The 21,221-nt window shown below is 45.1% G+C and overlaps 2 protein-coding genes across 2 annotated transcripts in view; one reads left to right on the forward strand and one right to left on the reverse strand.

Annotated features, from left to right (window-relative positions):
* LOC149441101 (uncharacterized) overlaps positions 1-21,221 on the reverse strand; it is a 261,575-nt gene that overhangs the window by 200,639 nt on the left and 39,715 nt on the right. The window lies entirely within an intron of this gene.
* Positions 1-21,221, forward strand: part of LOC149441108 (uncharacterized) — a 65,498-nt gene that overhangs the window by 31,441 nt on the left and 12,836 nt on the right. The gene's annotated exons all lie outside the window — the stretch shown is intronic.

Raw genomic sequence — 21,221 nt, forward strand, 5'->3', positions numbered from 1 at the left:
AGCGGAGTTCCCTTTTGACTGCAGCCCTGGCTCGATGACATTACCAGGAGCAGAGCCTACCACCAGGATTGTCCATCACACCTGCACTGACAGGATTGTCCATCACACCTGCACTGGCAGGATTGTCCATCACACCTGCCCTGTAGGATTGTCCTTCACACCTGCACTGGTAGGATTGTCCTTCACACCTATAATGGTAGGATTGTCCATCACACCTGCACTGGTAGGATTGTCCATCACGCCTGCACTGGTAGGATTGTCCTTCATGCCTGCACTGGTAGGATTGTCCATCACACCCGCACTGGTAGGATTGTCCATCACACCCGCACTGGCAGGATTGTCCATCACACCTGTTCTGGTAAGATTGTCCATCACACCCTCACTGGTAGGATTGTCCATCACACCTGCACTGGTAGGATTGTCCATCACACCCGCACTGGTAGGATTGTCCATCACACCCGCACTGGTACCGTAGGATTGTCCATCACACCCGCACTGGTAGGATTGGCCATCACACCTGCACTGGTAGGATTGTCCATCACACCAGCACTGGTAGGATTGGCCATCACACCAGCACTGGTAGGATTGGCCATCACACGTGTATTGAAAAAACTGTTATCAGTCACACAGACATTAACCTTTCCATCAGGTGCAGTCACAGTCTTCACTACAATACCACTGGTCCACTGATACTGCACTATAGAGCCTTGTTCAGCAGCTGTGGCTGGGCAAGCAGCTTTGGATTTGGCCAAAGAAGGGTTAACGGGTTCTTCTGGCACTTGTAGTCCCACTGCAGAAATGTCTTCTTTTTTTTTAAATGCCCATTTGCTTAACTCTAACACCATCAGTCAAAGCATTGCTGGACATGGGGTCACCAGGCTGGGTGTCACGGGGAAAACTGTCTGCATCAGTCACTGTGTTAAATGGCACAAAGAAAGTCTTATCCACCGTTTGGATCTTGATAGGCTTTACCTTATCAGGCACGTTATCAGGGATGTCCTCACCATCAAACACCAGCTGATTTCCCTGCATTGGAGACTCCATTGACCGGATCACCCTTAGCATGCCTCCTGAGTCCTGAAAAGGCATAGGGCTGCTTTCCTTACCCTGCGTGGGGCAGGGGGGCAGAACTGGGGGTCTCTTCGTCCACCTCCATCTTTGCCATCCTTGCAAATCTTTGGTCATTACAAAACTTCTCCTTGAAAAGGCCATCTCTCCCATCATGGCCACAATAGTTTCCCAGTGTTCCACCCAGACTTTAGCCAACTGGATTTCTGAATCCATGTATCCTCGATTCTGGCTATACATGCTCTCACGCTGCTTTCACAACCTCTTCAACTCCACTTTAAGTTTGTAGAGCTTGTCTCGCTCCTTCTTCAGGACCTTAATCCCGGCCACCACTCTCTCCCAAATGGACTCCGCACCTTCATCTTCACCAGGGGCAGATAGATCACCAGGCCCGGCTTGTACTGAGGCAGGCATGGTACCCGTCAGCCCAGGGGATGGCTGCGAGCTCCCAACAGGAGAAGCCCCACTGGCCTCAATGGCTTCCACAGGAAGGAGCCAGGAGGGCTGGGAAAGATTTCACCACACTCCCCTCTCGCATACAGGAGCTAGAGCACCTACCTGCAATGTCTGCTACTGAACTCCAGCTTGCTCACCTCCTGGTGGGGCAATCCTGAGGACCATAACCTGGTACTAACATGCACCAAAACTATTCTCCACTATCAGGAGCTCTGGTGAACTCCAGTTAATGCCTAGACTTTGCACCTTGGGTGAGCCCGTGTTATCTGCCAGGGTGACCTGTTCCTATACCTATCCTGCTAGTTGACTCATCCCTGATACAACCACTTATGGTTCCCTCTACTTCCAGAATTGCTGAATCTCCCTCTATAGACACCCTTAGAGTCCTCTCCCTCCCTTTACCTCATCTTTTTCCACTCCCTTTGGTTGTGGAAACAACTTTTGACTTGTTTACTGACTACAATTCTGCTTGATCCCTGTCTGCTATATCTGCTACTGGATCCCAGCTTGCTCACCTCCTGGTGGGGTAATCCTGAGGACCGTGACCTGGTACTAACATGCACTAAAACCATTCTCCAGTATCAGGAGCTCTGGTGAACTCCAGTTAATGCCTAGACTTTGCACCTTGGGTGAGCCCATGTCATCTGCCAGGGTGACCTGTTACTATACCTATCCTGCTAGTTGACTTATCCCTGATACAACCACTTTTGGTTCCCTCTACTTCCAGAATTGCTCTATAGACACTCCTAGAGTCCTCTCCCTCCCTTTACCTCATCTTTTTCCACTCCCTTTGGTTGTGGAAACAACTTTTGACTTGTTTACTGACTACAATTCTGCTTGATCCCTGTCTGCTAAATCTGCTACTGGATCCCAGCTTGCTCACCTCCTGGTGGGGTAATCCTGAGGACCGTGACCTGGTACTAACATGCACCAAAACCATTCTCCAGTATTAGGAGTTCTGGTGAACTCCAGTTAGTGCTTAGACTGTGCACCTTGGGTGAGCCCGTGTCATCCGCCAGGGTGACCTGCTTATATACCTATCCTGCTGGTTGACTCATCCCTGATACATCCACTTATGGTTCCCTCTACTTCCAGGATTGTTGAATCTCCACCTATAGACACCCCTAGAGTCCTCTCCCTCCCTTTAGCCTCACTTTTTCCATTCCCTTTGTAAGGGACACTGAGTGCTGAACTAGATGCAAGCTACAGGGCAAGGCAGGGGTCAGGATAATCAGCAAGCAGATATATGGCTAACAGGCAAAACACTGAAGCCCTGATGCAAATCAAGGGAGGGGTTATATACCTTCCCAGCAGCCAGCATCAGGTGGAGCCCAATGACATGAATCTGCTGGGTGGCCACCGAAACTCAGCTCTGGGAACCACAGTGCCACCAGTAGGTGATCCAGGTCCTGACACCCTTTTTTTTTTTCTCTCCTTTGGTTTATGTTGTTGGAATTTACGAGAGTTAGTGAGTATTGTTCTTCTCACAACCAATTAAGAACTCCTGTAACTGTTGTAAGTATATCACTTTTACGGAGTAAGTTGCTACTTGTATACCAAAGCTTTTCAAGCTTGACTGCTAAAGTACTATTCTTTGGCATTTGTCTTCTAAATAAAAAATACAAATCTAACAAGAAAAAAGGCCTCTGTCAGGGCTCCGGGGTATGACCTGAGGTATGTGAACTGACGCAGGGAAACGCAGGCTTCAGATATGTTATAAACAATATAATTTATTAACACTAACAATACATAAACGCAGTGCAATACTAAAACATAAAACAGTGCAAACGAACCAAACCAAACCACCCACAGATAACAATACATACAATGCAAGCGTCGTCAGGCAGGCCGGGTCAATAACAATCGGGCAGGTAGGAACAGGAGGAGCAGGCAGAGAGTAGTCAGGTCACGAGCCGGGTACAGCAACTATCGGGCAGGTAGGTACAGGGGGTCAGGCAGAGAGTGGTCGGGGTCACAAGCCAGGGATCAAACAGGAGAAGTCAGCAGAGGTCTGGATCAGGCAGGGTCAGCAACGAATCAGTCAGACAGGAACAGGGGCCCATAGAAAAGCACACACCAAGGCACAGACTGCAGGTCTGGCCATCCCTTAAATACACCTGCATAATCAGCCTCAGGTGTTTGGCTGACTACAGGGTTGAGTCTCTGATTGCTGAGAGCACCCGCTGGCCAGCCCTGGTACTGCAGCCCACAAGGCAGGTGAGTCCCACCATTACTGGCAAGTCCATTCCTGACAGCCTCTATGGCTCATATTTTATCTGCCCCCTGTGCTTATTCTTGGTCCCTGTACTTATGAGTGGGCAGTGAGAGAGAAGACAGAGGCAAATCACATGGGACCCAATGTGCGGGGCATTTATTGGGGTATTCCGGTACACTGAAGGGGGCGCAAGATACACATCACAGGTGGGAAAAGAGTGTCAACAAAGGGGTGAGTCCACAGCTAAGGACTCAGGGCCCAATGAGGGAAACAGCAGGGTCCTATGACAGCAATATAGCTCAGCAGAGGGCAAGTCCTTAGTGGAAATAGGGGGCAACAACCAGTGAGTCCAGGTGCACAAGGGGCAACCCAAGAAGAACAAGGGGCAAGCAGTGGGGATGCAGGGCAGCAAGCAGAGAATAATAGTCACAGGGCATCAGAAAGGACTGGGGATCCTGCAGTGTCCAGCAGCAGGTGAAAGGTCTGAATGGGCACAGGAGACTCCTGGTTTCAGGAAATCAGAAGAGGTGGGTCCTAGACATACGCAGAACGTAAAAAAAATTATTTTGGTTTCCGATCGATTTGTTAAGTCACTCATCTTGTTTTGTTGATTTCCTAACGAAATTCGCTCCGTTTTGTTTTGTTTATTTGTTTTCAACTGGTTTTTGAATTTTTTCTAATGGATTCAAAGTATTCGAATCGAATCTAATTCATATAGAAAATATCAAATCAATCCGAATTCATTGCGCGCGAAACTGGGCAAATCGCTGGATCTCCACAATGTTGTCAAAATGGCAACCTTTGAGTTGGATCTTCTTCTTTGGGAACAGGGCATTTTTGGGGGTTGAGCTCGTGGAAGGTTTTCCTGATCTCTCATCGTCTTCCAGTGATGTTCTTCCACTCTTGAAGCGCACCTACCACTAAAAACACCTCGAACGACTCATGGCAACATCTCCATAAACTTGCAGAATCATATCAACCGTCTCTGCGACAGATTTGCCCAGTTTCACGCAGAATTTCACATTTGCTCTTTGTTCTAACTTGTCCATGATGAAATGGCAGACGTGGTCAGAATCGCACCAGTTCCACAGCTCCCGATGTACACAGGACAATGTCTTTTGGCACACTGACTTATGAAGGTCAGTGCTCTCTGTGATTTTGCGTGCAGCCTTGTGCTGCCATCTGTTGGTGTGTTACAAAACTAGTCTCAAAACGTTTTGATACCACCTCGCAGTCTGTGAACGAAATCAGCAATATGTTTTAATTTTACACTTGTTTTAAAATTTGATTCAGTTTGAATTTCATTACTTTGTTTCTTTATTTCGGATTAGTTTAAATTTGTTACTATTGTAATTTGGAAATTTGGATACATCAGAATCTCTGAAGAACGACTTGTGATTCAGTACGAAATGAACTGCACATGTGTAGCAGGTCCTGTGCATCCAGCCACAGCTTGACATGCACCCCCTTGGACGGGCAGCACAAGGGACAGAGGACAAAGTGTAGGGTGATCCACGGATTGATGGCTGGCGTTCCTGCCAGGGAAGGTTGTTTGGTAGGGTTGCCACCTCATCCCTTTAAAACCGAACACATATTAATAACACAGGTTCCGTGGCTGAACACATATTAATGACAAAGGTTCCGTGGCTGAACACATATTAATGACAAAGGTTCCATGGCTGAACACATATTAATGACAAAGGTTCCATGGCTGAACACATATTAATGACAAAGGTTCCGTGGCTGAACACATATTAATGACAAAGGTTCCATGGCTGAACACATACTAATAACACGGGTTCCATGGTTGAACACATATTAATGACAAAGGTTCCATGGCTGAACACATATTAATGACAAAGGTTCCGTGGTTGAACGCATATTAATGACAAAGGTTCCATGGCTGAACACATATTAATAACACGGGTTCCATGGCTGAACACATATTAATGACAAAGGTTCCATGGCTGAACACATATTAATGACAAAGGTTCCGTGGCTGAACACATATTAATGACACAGGTTCCGTGGCTGAACACATATTAATGACAAAGGTTCCGTGGCTGAACTAATATTAATGACAAAGGTTCCATGGCTGAACACATTAATGACAAAGGTTCCGTGGCTGAACACATATTAATGACAAAGGTTCCATGGCTGAACTAATATTAATGACAAAGGTTCCATGGCTGAACACATACTAATAACACGGGTTCCATGGTTGAACACATATTAATGACAAAGGTTCCGTGGCTGAACACATATTAATGACAAAGGTTCCGTGGCTGAACACATATTAATGACAAAGGTTCCATGGCTGAACACATACTAATAACACGGGTTCCATGGTTGAACACATATTAATGACAAAGGTTCCGTGGCTGAACACATATTAATGACAAAGGTTCCGTGGCTGAACACATATTAATGACAAAGGTTCCATGGCTGAACACATATTAATAACACGGGTTCCATGCCTGAACACATATTAATGACAAAGGTTCCGTGGCTGAACACATATTAATGACAAAGGTTCCGTGGCTGAACACATATTAATGACAAAGGTTCCATGGCTGAACACATATTAATGACAAAGGTTCCATGGCTGAACTAATATTAATGACAAAGGTTCCATGGCTGAACACATACTAATAACACGGGTTCCATGGTTGAACACATATTAATGACAAAGGTTCCGTGGCTGAACACATATTAATGACAAAGGTTCCGTGGTTGAACGCATATTAATGACAAAGGTTCCATGGTTGAACACATATTAATGACAAAGGTTCCGTGGCTGAACACATATTAATGACAAAGGTTCCGTGGCTGAACACATATTAATGACAAAGGTTCCATGGCTGAACACATATTAATGACAAAGGTTCCATGGCTGAACTAATATTAATGACAAAGGTTCCATGGCTGAACACATACTAATAACACGGGTTCCATGGTTGAACACATATTAATGACAAAGGTTCCGTGGCTGAACACATATTAATGACAAAGGTTCCGTGGTTGAACGCATATTAATGACAAAGGTTCCATGGTTGAACACATATTAATGACAAAGGTTCCATGGCTGAACACATACTAATAACACGGGTTCCATGGTTGAACACATATTAATGACAAAGGTTCCGTGGCTGAACACATATTAATGACAAAGGTTCCATGGTTGAACACATATTAATGACAAAGGTTCCATGGCTGAACACATATTAATAACACGGGTTCCATGGCTGAACACATATTAATGACAAAGGTTCCGTGGTTGAACGCATATTAATGACAAAGGTTCCATGGTTGAACACATATTAATGACAAAGGTTCCGTGGCTGAACACATATTAATGACAAAGGTTCCGTGGCTGAACACATATTAATGACAAAGGTTCCGTGGCTGAACACATATTAATGACAAAGGTTCCATGGCTGAACACATACTAATAACACGGGTTCCATGGTTGAACACATATTAATGACAAAGGTTCCGTGGCTGAACACATATTAATGACAAAGGTTCCATGGTTGAACACATATTAATGACAAAGGTTCCATGGCTGAACACATATTAATAACACGGGTTCCATGGCTGAACACATATTAATGACAAAGGTTCCGTGGCTGAACACATATTAATGACAAAGGTTCCGTGGCTGAACACATATTAATGACAAAGGTTCCGTGGCTGAACACATATTAATGACAAAGGTTCCATGGCTGAACACATATTAATGACAAAGGTTCCGTGGCTGAACACATATTAATGACACAGGTTCCCCTTGACGCCGACGTCACACAAATATGCAGCCTCACAGAACTGGGCTTTTTTCCGTGGGGCTGCAAATTTGTGTACCTGTCTTTGTGCTGGGAGCGTGCCGCATGGTGTGCTCCCAGCACCTAGACCGTGGTGTCACTGACAGCCCCGGGTCCCATTCTAACGATCGGGAACCGAGACTCCCAATTCCGGGTCACATGATCGCTGCAATAGCCTCTGATTGGCTATCACAGTGATCAGTCACTGTACAGCCCGGCCCCCTTGATTTATTCTCTATATGAATGGAGGAGAAAGATACATTGTATCTCTCTAACTCCTGGCGTAATGGGGGAAAAAATGTTTGTAAAAAAAATTATAAATAAATAAATTATAAAAAATAAAGAAAAAATACCTAAATCGAGTTTTGATCTAGTTTAGTGCCAGGGTAAGTGTTTGGGTCAGGGTCATAGGTCATAAAGTCAGGGTCAAAGGTCAGGATTTTAAAAAAAATTGATGTTTGCGTCAGTGTGTTTTAGGTAAAAAAAAAAAAGAAAAAACAAAATCCGCACTATTGTTTCTGGGCTGTACTACAGGTACAAACAACAAATAACAAACACATATATGGTATCGCTGCGATCGCCAAGAGCTGGAAAATTTATTTGGGTTCTTTGATGGTAGGTTATGGTAGTAACAAGAAACAAACAGCGAAATTTAGTTGCTTGGGATACAAGAGGTTTAAATTCCCCTAACAAAAGATCTTTGGTGTTCGGTTTCTTGAAGGATTATAGCCCACTTCTAAGTATCTTCCAGGAGACCCATTTTACTGGGTAGTAAGACTCTTAGCCCTAAAAAGCCCTGGGTGGGATATCATTTTCACTCCAACTTTTCCAATTTCACTAGAGGGGTGAGCATTTTGGTCCAGAAGTCATTACCCATTCGGCTTTTGCACTTGGATTTGGACCCAGATGGAACGTACATTGTCCTCCATACTATGATAGAGGGTCTTGAATTAATTTTGGTGTGACTGTATGTTCCTCCTCCAAATTCCTCTAGGCTGCTTCATAAGATTGTCTCCCTAGTGGCAACCCATTCAACAGATAACATCCTGATTATGGGGGATTTTAATATGCTGCCGGACCCTGAGCTGGACAGGCTTGAGATGGACAGGTTCTCCCCGTGTGGGGTTTCCACTCCTGACTTAGCGGTGTGGGCTGAGACCTATGGTCTTACTGATGTCTGTCGGTGGAAAAATCCAACTACCAGGGAATATACTTGTCACTCTGCCTCCTATAAAACGTTCTCTGGAATAGACCTTGCCTATGTGGGGGGCACTCTCCTCTCTAGGGTTGGGCAGGTGGCCATTCACCTAGTTGCATTTCAGACCAATGTCCCTGTCTTATTACAGCTCTCCCTCTCTCAGAATCTTCCGGATCAGCTGTGGAGATTGTCTAGATTTTGGATTTCTGACCCTGAGATGGATATGGGTTATAGGCAACACTTAGCTGTGTTCTGGAGTACCAATTCTAATACTGCAGTGGAGCAGTTGTTTGGGAGGCCTTCAAAGTGGCCAGTAGGGGACAATATCAGACTTTGATAGGACAAGTACATAGGGAGTTGAAGGATGACCTGGCCAGGGCTATAGCTGATGCCTCTTGGTTGGAACAACAGTATGTACTCACTAAGGATGCGCAACTTTATGACAGACTGCAGACCGTGACTAGACAGGTTCTCCTTCTTCGTACTTCCTTTACCAAGAAGCGGTTACTTCAGCAGTCCCAACGAATCCTCGAACAAGGAGAGCGGACTGGCAGGCTTTTGGCCTGGCTTGCCTGGGAACAACCCCCCTGCTATGAACGTGCCCTGTATACTTGCCTCCTCCGGGGAGATACTTATGGAATCTGTGACTGTAGCAAACTTGCTCATCAGAGATGGAAGTGGAGTTCCCCTTTTTTATTAGAAGTATCCCTCAATCCTTTATTCCCTACCCACTCCCTTCCTGAGAGGCACAGGGACAGATGTGTAAGTGTTAAAAGTTGCTGGCAGGCTGGAGCAGCAGGGGCCCAGCGCTACAAAGCCACCCCGTAGAGACAGCAGACACTGTGTCCCAAGGCCTGTGTAAAATATCACACCTCCTAATCAAGATAAGATAGTTTTTTCCGGGGGACTTGAAAGAAGTTGGAACCTCATAAAACCTAACAGTTAAAGGTGACAGAATGAAATGAACATTCCTCAAGTCAGGTTTTTCGCCTATGTTTCATGTCATGGATTATGACAGATGTTGGTTCTAATTCAGAGTTTGCCCGACTGACCCCTCCCAAAACAGCATATTGGCCAGTATTCAGAGCCACCCCCCCCTGCAGGGGGACTTTAAAAGACAGGCTGGCAAGCCTAAAGAATGAAGCTAAAGAGATCTAATTTTAACATTGTAACAGCAGGAGATCAAAGACCCTTTCCGCTCTGCAACTTGGATCTGCTTACCTTAAGGCTTAACATGGCAAGTAACAACCTTTTAACTTCTTCCTGTTATCTCTTGGCTGTGATATGCTGTTTTTATATATAAATATATATATCTAGTTACATTTTCTTTGTAAATATTTTATTGCACCTGTTTGACTCTTTTAGTAATAAATCTTTCTTTCTGAAAGTGTTAAACTGTTTCTAAGCGCTTACTTGCAATTCACTAATTCCTGCCTACTGTGTTTGTTTAATCCTCTGCCCAATCGGCCTGCAGTGACCGTATTGGACAGGTGACTTTTCAACCATTACAGTGTATATTTGATAAAGAGAGTTTCCCCTTTCTCTGTACAAAAAGGGGTGGTGGCAGTGAAGGGTTAGTTGCGTAATTAACCCGACCCAGTAACAAGCGCATTCAGGCTGCTGGTGCGTTGATTGCGTTCCATTAGCTGGACAATCGTTGTGCAGGGCGCAGCTGAGTGTGGCATTGTTACGCACGTCACATTGCGGTTTTAGATCGGCCGGTCCTTTGGCCACGGGTTTGGTGAGAAGGTCTGGGGTCTGACGCCGCAGGCGTGACGTATTATTGTTGGTCGCGGTCGTGCGATTGTCGCATGTTGAGGGTGGCGATCGGGCGACCATGACAGTGACTATTACAGACTGCTTTGCTGCTTACTATGAGGGATTGTACACCTCAAGGGTGACCTATACTCCTGATGAGCTTAACTCCTATCTTTTGGACATCCCAATACTGACTTCCGCATACCGAGCCCACTTGGACTCCCCAATCACTTTGAAGGAGGTACAGCTAGCAATCTCCTCCCTTCAATCCAGTAAGACGCCAGACCTGGATGGGTTTTCCTGTACAATTCTATAAGACCTATGCAGAGGAATTAGCTCCCTGACTAAATACTATGCTAGTGAACTCCTTGAAGGATGGGGCCCTTCCCTCTTTTATGTCGGAGGCAGTGATAGTTTTAGTGCCCACACCTAGTAAAGATTTGGATTTGTGTTCTTTTTATCACCCTATGTCATTACTAAATGTTGCTGCTAAGCTACTCAGCAAAATTCTGGCCCGCCATCTTAACTCGGTTTTAATGGCATTGGTACATCCAGACCAATCTGGGTTTATGCCGGGTAGGGGTACTGACATTAATATTAGGTGCTTGTTCAACCATATACAGTGAGGTCCGTAAATATTGGGACATCGACACAATTCTAACATTTTTGGCTCTCTACACCACCACAATGGATTTGAAATGAAACAAACAAGATGTGCTTTAACTGCAGACTGTCAGCTTTAATTTGAGGGTATTTACATCCAAATCAGATGAACGGTGTAGGAATTACAACAGTTTGCATATGTGCCTCCCACTTGTTAAGGGACCAAAAGTAATGGGACAATTGGCTTCTCAGCTGTTCCATGGCCAGGTGTGTGTTATTCTCTCATTATCCCAATTACAATGAGCAGATAAAAGGTCCAGAGTTCATTTCAAGTGTGCTATTTGCATTTGGAATCTGTTGCTGTCAACTCTCAAGATGAGATCCAAAGAGCTGTCACTATCAGTGAAGCAAGCCATCATTAGGCTGAAAAAACAAAACAAACCCATCAGAGAGATAACAAAAACATTAGGCGTGGCCAAAACAACTGTTTGGAACATTCTTAAAAAGAAGGAACGCACCGGTGAGCTCAGCAACACCAAAAGACCCGGAAGACCACGGAAAACAACTGTGGTGGATGAGCGAAGAATTCTTTCCCTGGTGAAGAAAACACCCTTCACAACAGTTGGCCAGATCAAGAACACTCTCCAGGAGGTAGGTGTATGTGTGTCAAAGTCACCAATCAAGAGAAGACTTCACCAGAGTGAATACAGAGGGTTCACCACAAGATGGAAACCATTGGTGAGCCTCAAAAACAGGAAGGCCAGATTTGAGTTTGCCAAACGACATGTAAAAAAGCCTTCACAGTTCTGGAACAACATCCTATGGACAGATCAGACCAAGATCAATGTGTACCAGAGTGATGGGAAGAGAAGAGTATGGAGAAGGAAAGGAACTGCTCATGATCCTAAGCATACCACCTCATCAGTGAAGCATGGTGGTGGTAGTGTCATGGCGTGGGCATGTATGGCTGCCAATGGAACTGGTTCTCTTGTATTTATTGATGATGTGACTGCTGACAAAAGCAGCAGGATGAATTCTGAAGTGTTTCGGCAATATTATCTGCTCATATTCAGCCAAATGCTTCACAACTCATTGGACGCTTCACAGTGCAGATGGACAATGACCCAAAGCAGACTGCAAAAGCAACCAAAGAGTTTTTTAAGGGAAAGAAGTGGAATGTTATGCAATGGCCAAGTCAATCACCTGACCTGAATCCGAATGAGCATGCATTTCACTTGCTGAAGACAAAACTGAAGGGAAAATGCCCCAAGAACAAGCAGGAACTGAAGACAGTTGCAGTAGAGGCCTGGCAGAGCATCACCAGGGATGAAACCCAGCGTCTGGTGATGTCTATGCGTTCCAGACTTCAGGCTGTAATTGACTGCAAAGGATTTGCAACCAAGTATTAAAAAGTGAAAGTTTTATTTATGATTATTATTCTGTCCCATTACTTTTGGTCCCTTAACAAGTGGGAGGAACATATGCAAACTGTTGTAATTCATACACCGTTCACCTGATTTGGATGTAAATACCCTCAAATCAAAGCTGACAGTCTGCAGTTAAAGCACATATTGTTTGTTTCATTTCAAATCCATTGTGGTGGTGTATAGAGCCAAAAATGTTAGAATTGTGTCAATGTCCCAATATTTATGGACCTGACTGTAGCTATCGCAAGGATGTCCCTGGGGTTGATTTGGTCGAAGGGGATATTTGTGGAAAGTGTTGGAGTCTTTTGGCTTTGGACCTAACTACATTGCATGGCTGCAGCTGTTGTATCGTAGTCCGGTGGCTAGAGTGTGGGTTAATGGGGTGTTCTCTGCTTCCTTCCACTTGCGTAGGGGGATAAGACAGGGCTGCCCACTATCCTCGGGCCTGTTTGCCCTTGCCATTGAACCCCTGGCAATCCTGTTGTGCCAGGACCCATGGGTGCAAGGCATTAAAGTGGGAACGTGCTGTGAAAAAATGTACTTTTATGCGGACGATACCCTACTGTACCTACAGGATGCGGGTTCCTCGTTACAGTCTGTTCTAGAGATTATTGATTTGTTTGTCCATTTTTTGGGTATCTGGGTAAGCTGGAAGTAGTCTGTCCTGTTTTTCCTTCACCCCTCGGGATCAGGAGTGCATATGGGTACGCCGTTGCAGTGGATAGAGGAGTTCACTTACCTGGGGGTCAGGGTGAGAGGGCGCCTGGAGGCTTATATAGATGACTATATTACCCCTTTGACTTCTCAGTTCATTTGTAAATGTCAGGCCTGGCATACACTGCCATTGTCCCCTGTCTGTAGAGTGAACCTCTTAAAAATGGTTTATCTTCCAAAATTTCTCTACTTCTTTAGAAATACCCCAGTGCCCATATCAAGGGCATTGTTTGTCAAGCTAGATGGAATTATAGTCTCCTTTGCATGGTTGGGCAAGCCTTGCCACTTTCCCAAGGGGGAATTTTCAACTCTATTACTGGGCGGCGGTGTTAGTAACAGTCCGGTGGTGGTTTAGCCAGCCTAAGCAAAATCTTGTGGTAACTCTGGAAGCAGCTTTATTGGGATCATATGCTGCCTTGAGTAATCTGGTATATCGGGGTCCCAAGGCTCACCCCTTGATTACAGGACCCATGTGTACGACAATTGGTGTATGGGCTCAGGCTAGGACAATCTATAAAGAGGAAGCCACTTACTCTCCTCATATCCTCCTTTGGGGTAATCCTCAGTTGTGACACGTTTTCCACCTCCGTGATCTCCAGATCTGGGTCACTAAAGGAATTGTCACCTTTAAACATATCGTTACTGCCGGGAACAGTTCCTCCTTTGCTACTGTCCTTGAAAGAATTGGGTTACCACCGTCTATGTACTTTCAATACTTACAACTGAGACATGCAGTTCGTGCCCAATTTCCTGACGCGGTTGTGCTCCAGCCAGATGTGCCTACTGACATTGAAGGTGGTGGGAAAACCAATATCTTCCCTTTATGATCACCTCTCAGTGGCCCACACCTCTTCTTCCACCAAGTTCTTTGACAAATGAAGAACTGATATTCCTGACCTCACTGTTGAAGACTAGGAGGATTGCAATGGTCCCTATGTTACCAATATGATCTCCGCTAGGGATAGATTTCTACAGCTCAAATTTTTGCATAGGGTTTACTATACCCCACAGAGGTTGGCTGTCTATCTACCCCTCGCTTAGCCAACTTTGCACCCGCTGTCAGTCCTCTCCTGGTTCCTTCTTCCATATGGTGTGGCAATGCTCCTTTATTGCCTCCTATTGGCAGTAGTTTCTGGAGGCCCTGAAAGACCTGTCTGATTGCCCTCTCCACCTTGATCGGAAGCATGGAAGATATAGAATCCGGTAGATATTCTAACTTGTGTCTATTGTTTGTACTATATTATGCTCGAAGTGAAATTCTTTTAAAATGGAAACAATCTACCCCACCTACGGTAGGTGGTTGGAAGTCCGCAGGTAATGCAGTCCTACCATTATATAAGATAACCTATGAGAGTAGAAACTGTCCTAAGAAATTTGATAAAACATGATCAGCCTGGATTGATGCAAATGGAACAGACAATGATGTGTTGGTTAGATCAGTGTTTCCCAACCTTTTTTCAGTCAAGGCACCCTTTAAAAATGATGGGTAGTCCCGAAGCACCCTTTAAAATTATGGACAGTCTTGAGGCACCCCATTCCAAAATAGGGTGCCTAAAGACTGTCCATAATTTTAAAAAGGCACCCCATTCTAAAATATGAGAAACTATTCTAATAGTATTTATAATGCAGCAACATCCATACTTGTAGGACCCCCAACATTAGAGGTGATTTATTAACTATAATGCAGGCCTGTCCATCCACTGGATTGTATACAAGTTTTGGGCAATTTTTAGACATTTTGCCAAGACACTCCTGAAGAAACCCTTAAGGCACTCTGGTTGAGAAAGGCCGGGTTAGATAATGGAAGTTTTGATGTAGCAGTTTCTATTTCCTTTGTCCTTGCACTACTTACTGCTCTGGGCCTCTCTTTGCCTCCCTTCCGTTCCTCCCACCCCCACCCCCTCCTTCACAAGTTTTGTGGATAAAATCCATTTACCTTGCCTGACAGAAGCACAACTTTATGTTGGAGCTGCTTGTATTTTTGCCCAGGTTTCCCCCTTCTTTGCCAGGCACAAGGTATTTTTCACAGGCCGGGCACACACACGTTTGCTCATTGTCTTCAATGACCAGTCTAGGGGATGTTTGTTTTTGGAGTTTATTGTAGAACTGAGGATTGCGATGGGGAATTTAGTAGGATACTCCAAAATTAGAGCTTTCCACAATGAGGACATCTAGCTGGTTTCTTAGTTAAGCAGTCCTGGCTGAAAGCAGATAGCAGACTTCTCTTTAAAGTGTAGTGAAAAGTAGTTTAGGAGTGAGCAAAGTCCCTTTTTCAGTAGTAGTAGTTACAGGGCTCCTCAAGTACCGGCTTGTTACGGTAGACTATAACAGTCCAGAACAGGGGTGGACTAACAACTCATGGGGCCCCTGGGCAATAGGGGATCATGGGGCCCCTGTGTCCTTGCCCAAACTCAAAAAAGCCTATGAAAAAGGTACCAGGGGCATCTCATGGGGCCCCCTACTGACCCCAGGCCCTTGGGCAGAGCCCGAGTTTCCAAATGGTCAGTCCGCCCTGGTCCAGAAGTAATAGAACTGAGTCCTTTGGAGTATCACCCATTGGACAAGCTCTTCAGAACACTAGCCAGTGTTCTCTTTCTCAGAGCCATGCTGACTATCAAGTACCAGAGGGGTAGCAAAGCACACAGAGTAATCAATATTTCTCAGTGTCTGTACTCACAAGTCCAAGGACAGAGTGGCAACTTCCTTCAAATCTTCCAAGCAACTTTCTCTCCAGTGATACTAGACAGATTTTTGGCAAACAGCCCCACTTAGTCAGCTTACTGTAGGTACCAGGGTGACTCTTCCTATCTTCAGGCCCTCAGGTCGCCCACCTGAGGCCCACATGGCAGCAAGTGCCATTCAAGCCTGCCTCCACTCTGGCTTGGTTCAATCCTCTCCTGCGAAAGACACTGAACCCATATGCCCACCGAACATAAATACCACTCCCAGCATGTAATGGAACTGCCCTTCCCTTCAATCGGCTAGGACTGTATCCATATTCATGTTGTTCATTTCCCTCCCCGGTTCTGGAAGGCTCTCATAGCTTCCTGAAGGCAGGCAGAAATCCGACAAACTCAAACAGCACCAAAGCTACACTTAAATGTTGAATGCACCTTTGAGGTTGTGGTTGAGGACAATATTAACACTGTTAAGGCTCTCCCACAATATAATTCCTTCAGCCGAGAAGGAATGTTTTCCCATCATCTGTCTCCACATCTTCAAAAGATTTTTAAGAATGTGCTGTGTGCTCTGGATCTTTCCCATCTGAAATGCTCAAAGCCACGACAATCACAGTTCCTAAAACAGTAAAGTAGAAAGTGTCTCCACAGCATTTTTAACTGATTTCTCGTACAAAAAAATTGAAGTTAAAATTTTACACAACAATTTTATTTTTACTAGACTACTGAAAATCACTCATATACTGGTAAAAGCAGATCAGATGGGATTTATTAAAGGGCATCAGTCGCCAGACACCATCAGATCAATACACATCTGTTGAACTATTCAGAATCTCATCAAGTGTTTTCTCTGCTCCTCACTTTGAATGTAGAGAGGGCATTTGATAGGGTACACTGGGGTTATCTATGCCAGGTTCATATCAGTTTTGACTATGGGACTAGGGATGAGGTGAATGATGTTGGGTTAGGTTCAAGTAGGATGGGGTTCAAGCAGGAAAAGGTTTGAGCAGGATGAGGTTTGAGCAGGATGATGTTCAGTAAAGAGGAGGTTCGAGCAGAGTGAGGTTTAAGCAGGATGAGGTTTGAACAGGATGAGGTTCTAGCAGGGTGAGGTTCAAGCAGGATGAAGTTCACGCAAGCTGAAGTTCAAGTAGGATGAGGTCTGAGTAGGACAATGTTCAAGCTGGACGAGGTTTAAGCTGGACAAGGTTCCAGCAGGACGAGGTTCGAGCAGGACGAGGTTCGAGCAGGGTGAAGTTTAAGCAGGACGAGGTTTGAGCAGGACAAGGTTCAAGCAGGATGAGGTTTAAGCAGGATTAGGTTCAAGAAGGATCAGGATCAGGTTCAAGCAGGATCAGGTTCAAGCAGGGCGACGTCCAAGTAGGGTGAAGTTCGAGCAGGATGATGTTTACGCAGGATAAGGTTCAAGCAGGAAGAAGTTCGAACAGGGTGAGGTTCAAGCAGGATGATTTTCTGGTACCAAAGAAGTTTTATTGAATAAATCAACAAATTATACAGGCTATAGAAACATAAATGATATATAATAGAGCAGTTGTTCAAAAGAAAAAGGGAACTATGCACAATTACATAAGAACAAATATGACCCACGCAGGGCTCTAAGCAGCAGAAAAAGCTTGGTGTGCAGTCATCTAGAGTAAAAGCAACCTCAATATACGTTCAGCACATAGCCAAAAGTATGGCAAAACCTGATAGTCCACAGTAAGTAATCACTATAGAGTCATAGAACTTGAGTGTCAATATGTCTCCCATCAATATCCCATAAATGACTCACCCCCCAGGAAGGAGAGAAAAGAAAAAAAAAGGGGGGGGGAATCAATTTTGTAATCCTTATAAAAAACAAGCAGGATGATTTTCAAGCAGGACAAGGAATGAGCAGCAGGGTGAGGTCCAAGCAGGATGAGGTTTGAGCAAGACAAGGTTCAAGCAGAATGAGGTTTGAGCAAGACAAGGTTCAAGCAGAATGAGGTTTGAGCAAGACAAAGTTCAAGCAGGAAGTGGTTCCAGTTGGGTGAGGTTCAAGCAGGACAAAGTTTGAGCAGAACAAGGTTCAAGCAGGATGAGGTTTGAACAAGACAAGGTTCGAGCAGGATGAGGTTTGAGCAAGACAAGGTACAAGCAGGATGAGGTTTGAGCAAGACAAGGTACAAGCAGGATGAGGTTTGAGAAAGTGAGGTTCAAGCAGGATAAGGTTTGAGCAAGACAAGGTTCAAGCAGGATGAGGTTTGAGCAGGACAAGGTTCAAGCAGGATGAGGTTTGAGAAAGTGAGGTTCAAGCAGGATGAGGTTTGAGCAAGACAAGGTTCAAGCAGGAAGTGGTTCCAGCTGGGTGAGGTTCAAGCAGGATGAGGTTTGAGCAGGACAAGGTTCAAGCAGGATGAGGTTTGAGCAAGACAAGGTTCAAGCAGGATGAGGTTTGAGCAAGACAAGGTTCAAGCAGGAAGTGGTTCCAGCTGGGTGAGGTTGAAGCAGGACAAGGTTTGAGCAGGACAAGGTTCAAGCAGGATGAGGTTCCAGCTGAGTGAGGTTGAAGCAGGAGGAGGTTTGAGCAGGACAAGGTTCAAGCAGGATGAGGTTTGAGAAAGTGAGGTTCAAGCAGGACAAGGTTCGAATGGAGGAACTGTGCCAGTTGGGACCCCTTTGGCATGGCATATTGTCTCTATGTTGATGAGGACAACCCACAACCCTGGCTCAGTGCTTAGGGGTGTCTGCAGGTGGGGAGCCTATGGGAATCTAGAAGCACGCTTAAAAAATAAAAACCCCTCACACATTGTACCTTTACTTATTCACAAGGAAAACAGAGTAAATAGGCACATTGACACTTTCTCATGATTTTAGTGATATAAATCCATCATGAAATAAATTTTCCTGCAATGTAGATCCACATCAATCACAATTAAAGATGTCTGATACTGCCACAATTAAAAACCCGCTGACTGAGGAACTCAATCTATGCCATCACCCACGTTCCATGAATGACGTCTCCTGACACCCCTCTCTTTTTCAATCCAAACAACTTTTATTGTCAAGACAATGAAAAAAATGGAACAGTGCGTACAGAATCAACAATACTAATATTGTACCATCAGAGGTATAAACAGTGTGATGGGGATACGCAGATCCTGTCATATACATAATATCAGAAGCAGTGATCAAATGTAACAGAAAACATAAGGATCCCAGGCCATTTATTCACCCCCCCCCCCCCTGTCCAGATATATAAAAAAATGGGGGAAAGGAGCAAAGTCAAAAATAAACAATCAGTGAATAACAATTGGTTCACCCAAGACATCCCAACAAAGAAAACTCTGGATACACATGAGCACCCCCAAGGGGAGAAGTGGAGCTGTCAGGGCTCCCGGTATGACCAGAGATGCGTGAACTGACACAGGGAAACGCAGGCTCAAGTATGGTGTAACAATATAATTTATTAAGGGTTATGCACAAATATAACGCACAATATAACAAAACCAAACCTCCAACTGATAACGGAATGTACACAGACAAGAGCAGTCAGGGCTGGTGAGGTGGAGTGGTCAGGCAGGCCGGGTCAGGAATCATCGGACAGACAAGACACAAAGGAGTAGACAGAGCGTAGTCAGACGGGCCGGGTCAGGAACAATCAGGCAGACAAGGTACCAAAGGAGCAGGCTGGAGAGTGGTCAGGAATAGCCGAAGTCAGGACAGGCGGAGTTCATTCAGGGTCAGGATCAAGCAGAATCAGGAATTAGGCAGGAAGCAGACAGGATGCAGGTGCAGGGGCTCATGGGAAACATACACCAAGGCCCTGACTGCAGGTCTGGCCATTCCTTAAATACACCTCCTGCAATCAGCCTCAGGTGATGGCCGACTGCAGGAGTGAGCTTCTGGTTGCTGAGAGCACCCGCTGGCCAGCCCTGGTACTGCAGCCCACAAGGCAGGTGAGTCCCACCACCATTGGCAAGTCCATTCCTGACAGGAGCTATCTGTCATATAATAAAATGTCACACCTGCAAGAGTGGATCCACTAATAGTTGAGATGGGGCAAGCCCAGGTATATCTATCCAGCCCTGCCACACCTGCTGAAACTTGCGATAAGCATTACAATGTTGGTACGTGAGCTTTTCCCACAGGAGTAGCGTGTTTACGTAATCTATCCCTTGCTTACTAGTTGGCGGGGCCAACGATAACCAGTACCTTGCAATTAACTTCCTAGCCAGATATAAAAGTCTAGATACCAAAATATATACTCCGGGCTGCATCAGTTCTTGGTCCAAAGCCCCCAGCAGACATTGTAGAGGGTCCTGGGGAACAGTATATTGTGAAACTAGGGAAATAAACTGGAGAACCTCACTCCAGTATCTAGGCAGCTTTGGGCATCGCCAGAGCATGTGAATGAAATCCCCATGTTGGGTCCTACACCTCAGACAGTCAGGGGAATCACACCTACCCCACCGGAATAATTGCACAGGGGTCCTATAAGCCCGATGGAGAATAGATAATTGAGATTTATGGGAGGGAGAAAGAGAAATCACCGGTACGGACTCACCCCTCTCTTAAACTTAAACAAAGTGGAGGGGTCTCCCAGGTGGAATAAATAAGTTCCATTGTTGGTGTCAGTGGAAACAAAGTGTAACCCCAGCCCAGCATTGGTGGTCAGTAGTGGTACTTACCTGATCACGCACTCATTTTTTTACTTTCACTGTCAGAGAGGAGATCACGGCTTCCAACAGTCTGGTATAATTGCAGTTCCTGGTGGTGGAACCTGGAGAGTGTTCCAGCAGTATAGTTGCCACCTCATCAGTTTAAACCCAAACACCTAATAATGACACGGGTTCTGAGGCTGATGAAGGTAGTAATTAAACTCACTTATTGCCATATCTGAATTCAATTAGCTTTAGAACCTGTGTCATTAATATGTGCTCAGGTTTAAAGGGATGAGGTGGCAACCCTAGATGGAACCCAGAATGTTCCAGCAGTAGGGTTGCCACCTCATCCCTTTAAACCCGAACACAAATTATTGACACGGGTTCTGAGGCTGATTAAGGTGGTCATTAAACTCACTTAGTGCCTTAACTGAATTCAATTAGCCTCAGAACCCATGTATAATATGTGTTCAGGTTTAAAGGGATGAGGTGGCAACCCTAGATGGAACCCAGAGTGTTCCAACAGTAGGGTTGCCACCTCATCCCTTTAAACCCAAACACATATTATTGACACGGGTTCTGAGGCTGATTAAGGTGGTCATTAAACTCACTTAGTGCTTTATCTGAATTCAATTAGCTT

The sequence above is a fragment of the Staurois parvus genome, unplaced genomic scaffold, assembly GCF_062004578.1.
Source record: "Staurois parvus isolate SC_StPar_1 unplaced genomic scaffold, SC_StPar_1.0 ptg001026l, whole genome shotgun sequence".
In the NCBI taxonomy this organism is placed as follows: Eukaryota; Metazoa; Chordata; class Amphibia; order Anura; family Ranidae; genus Staurois; species Staurois parvus.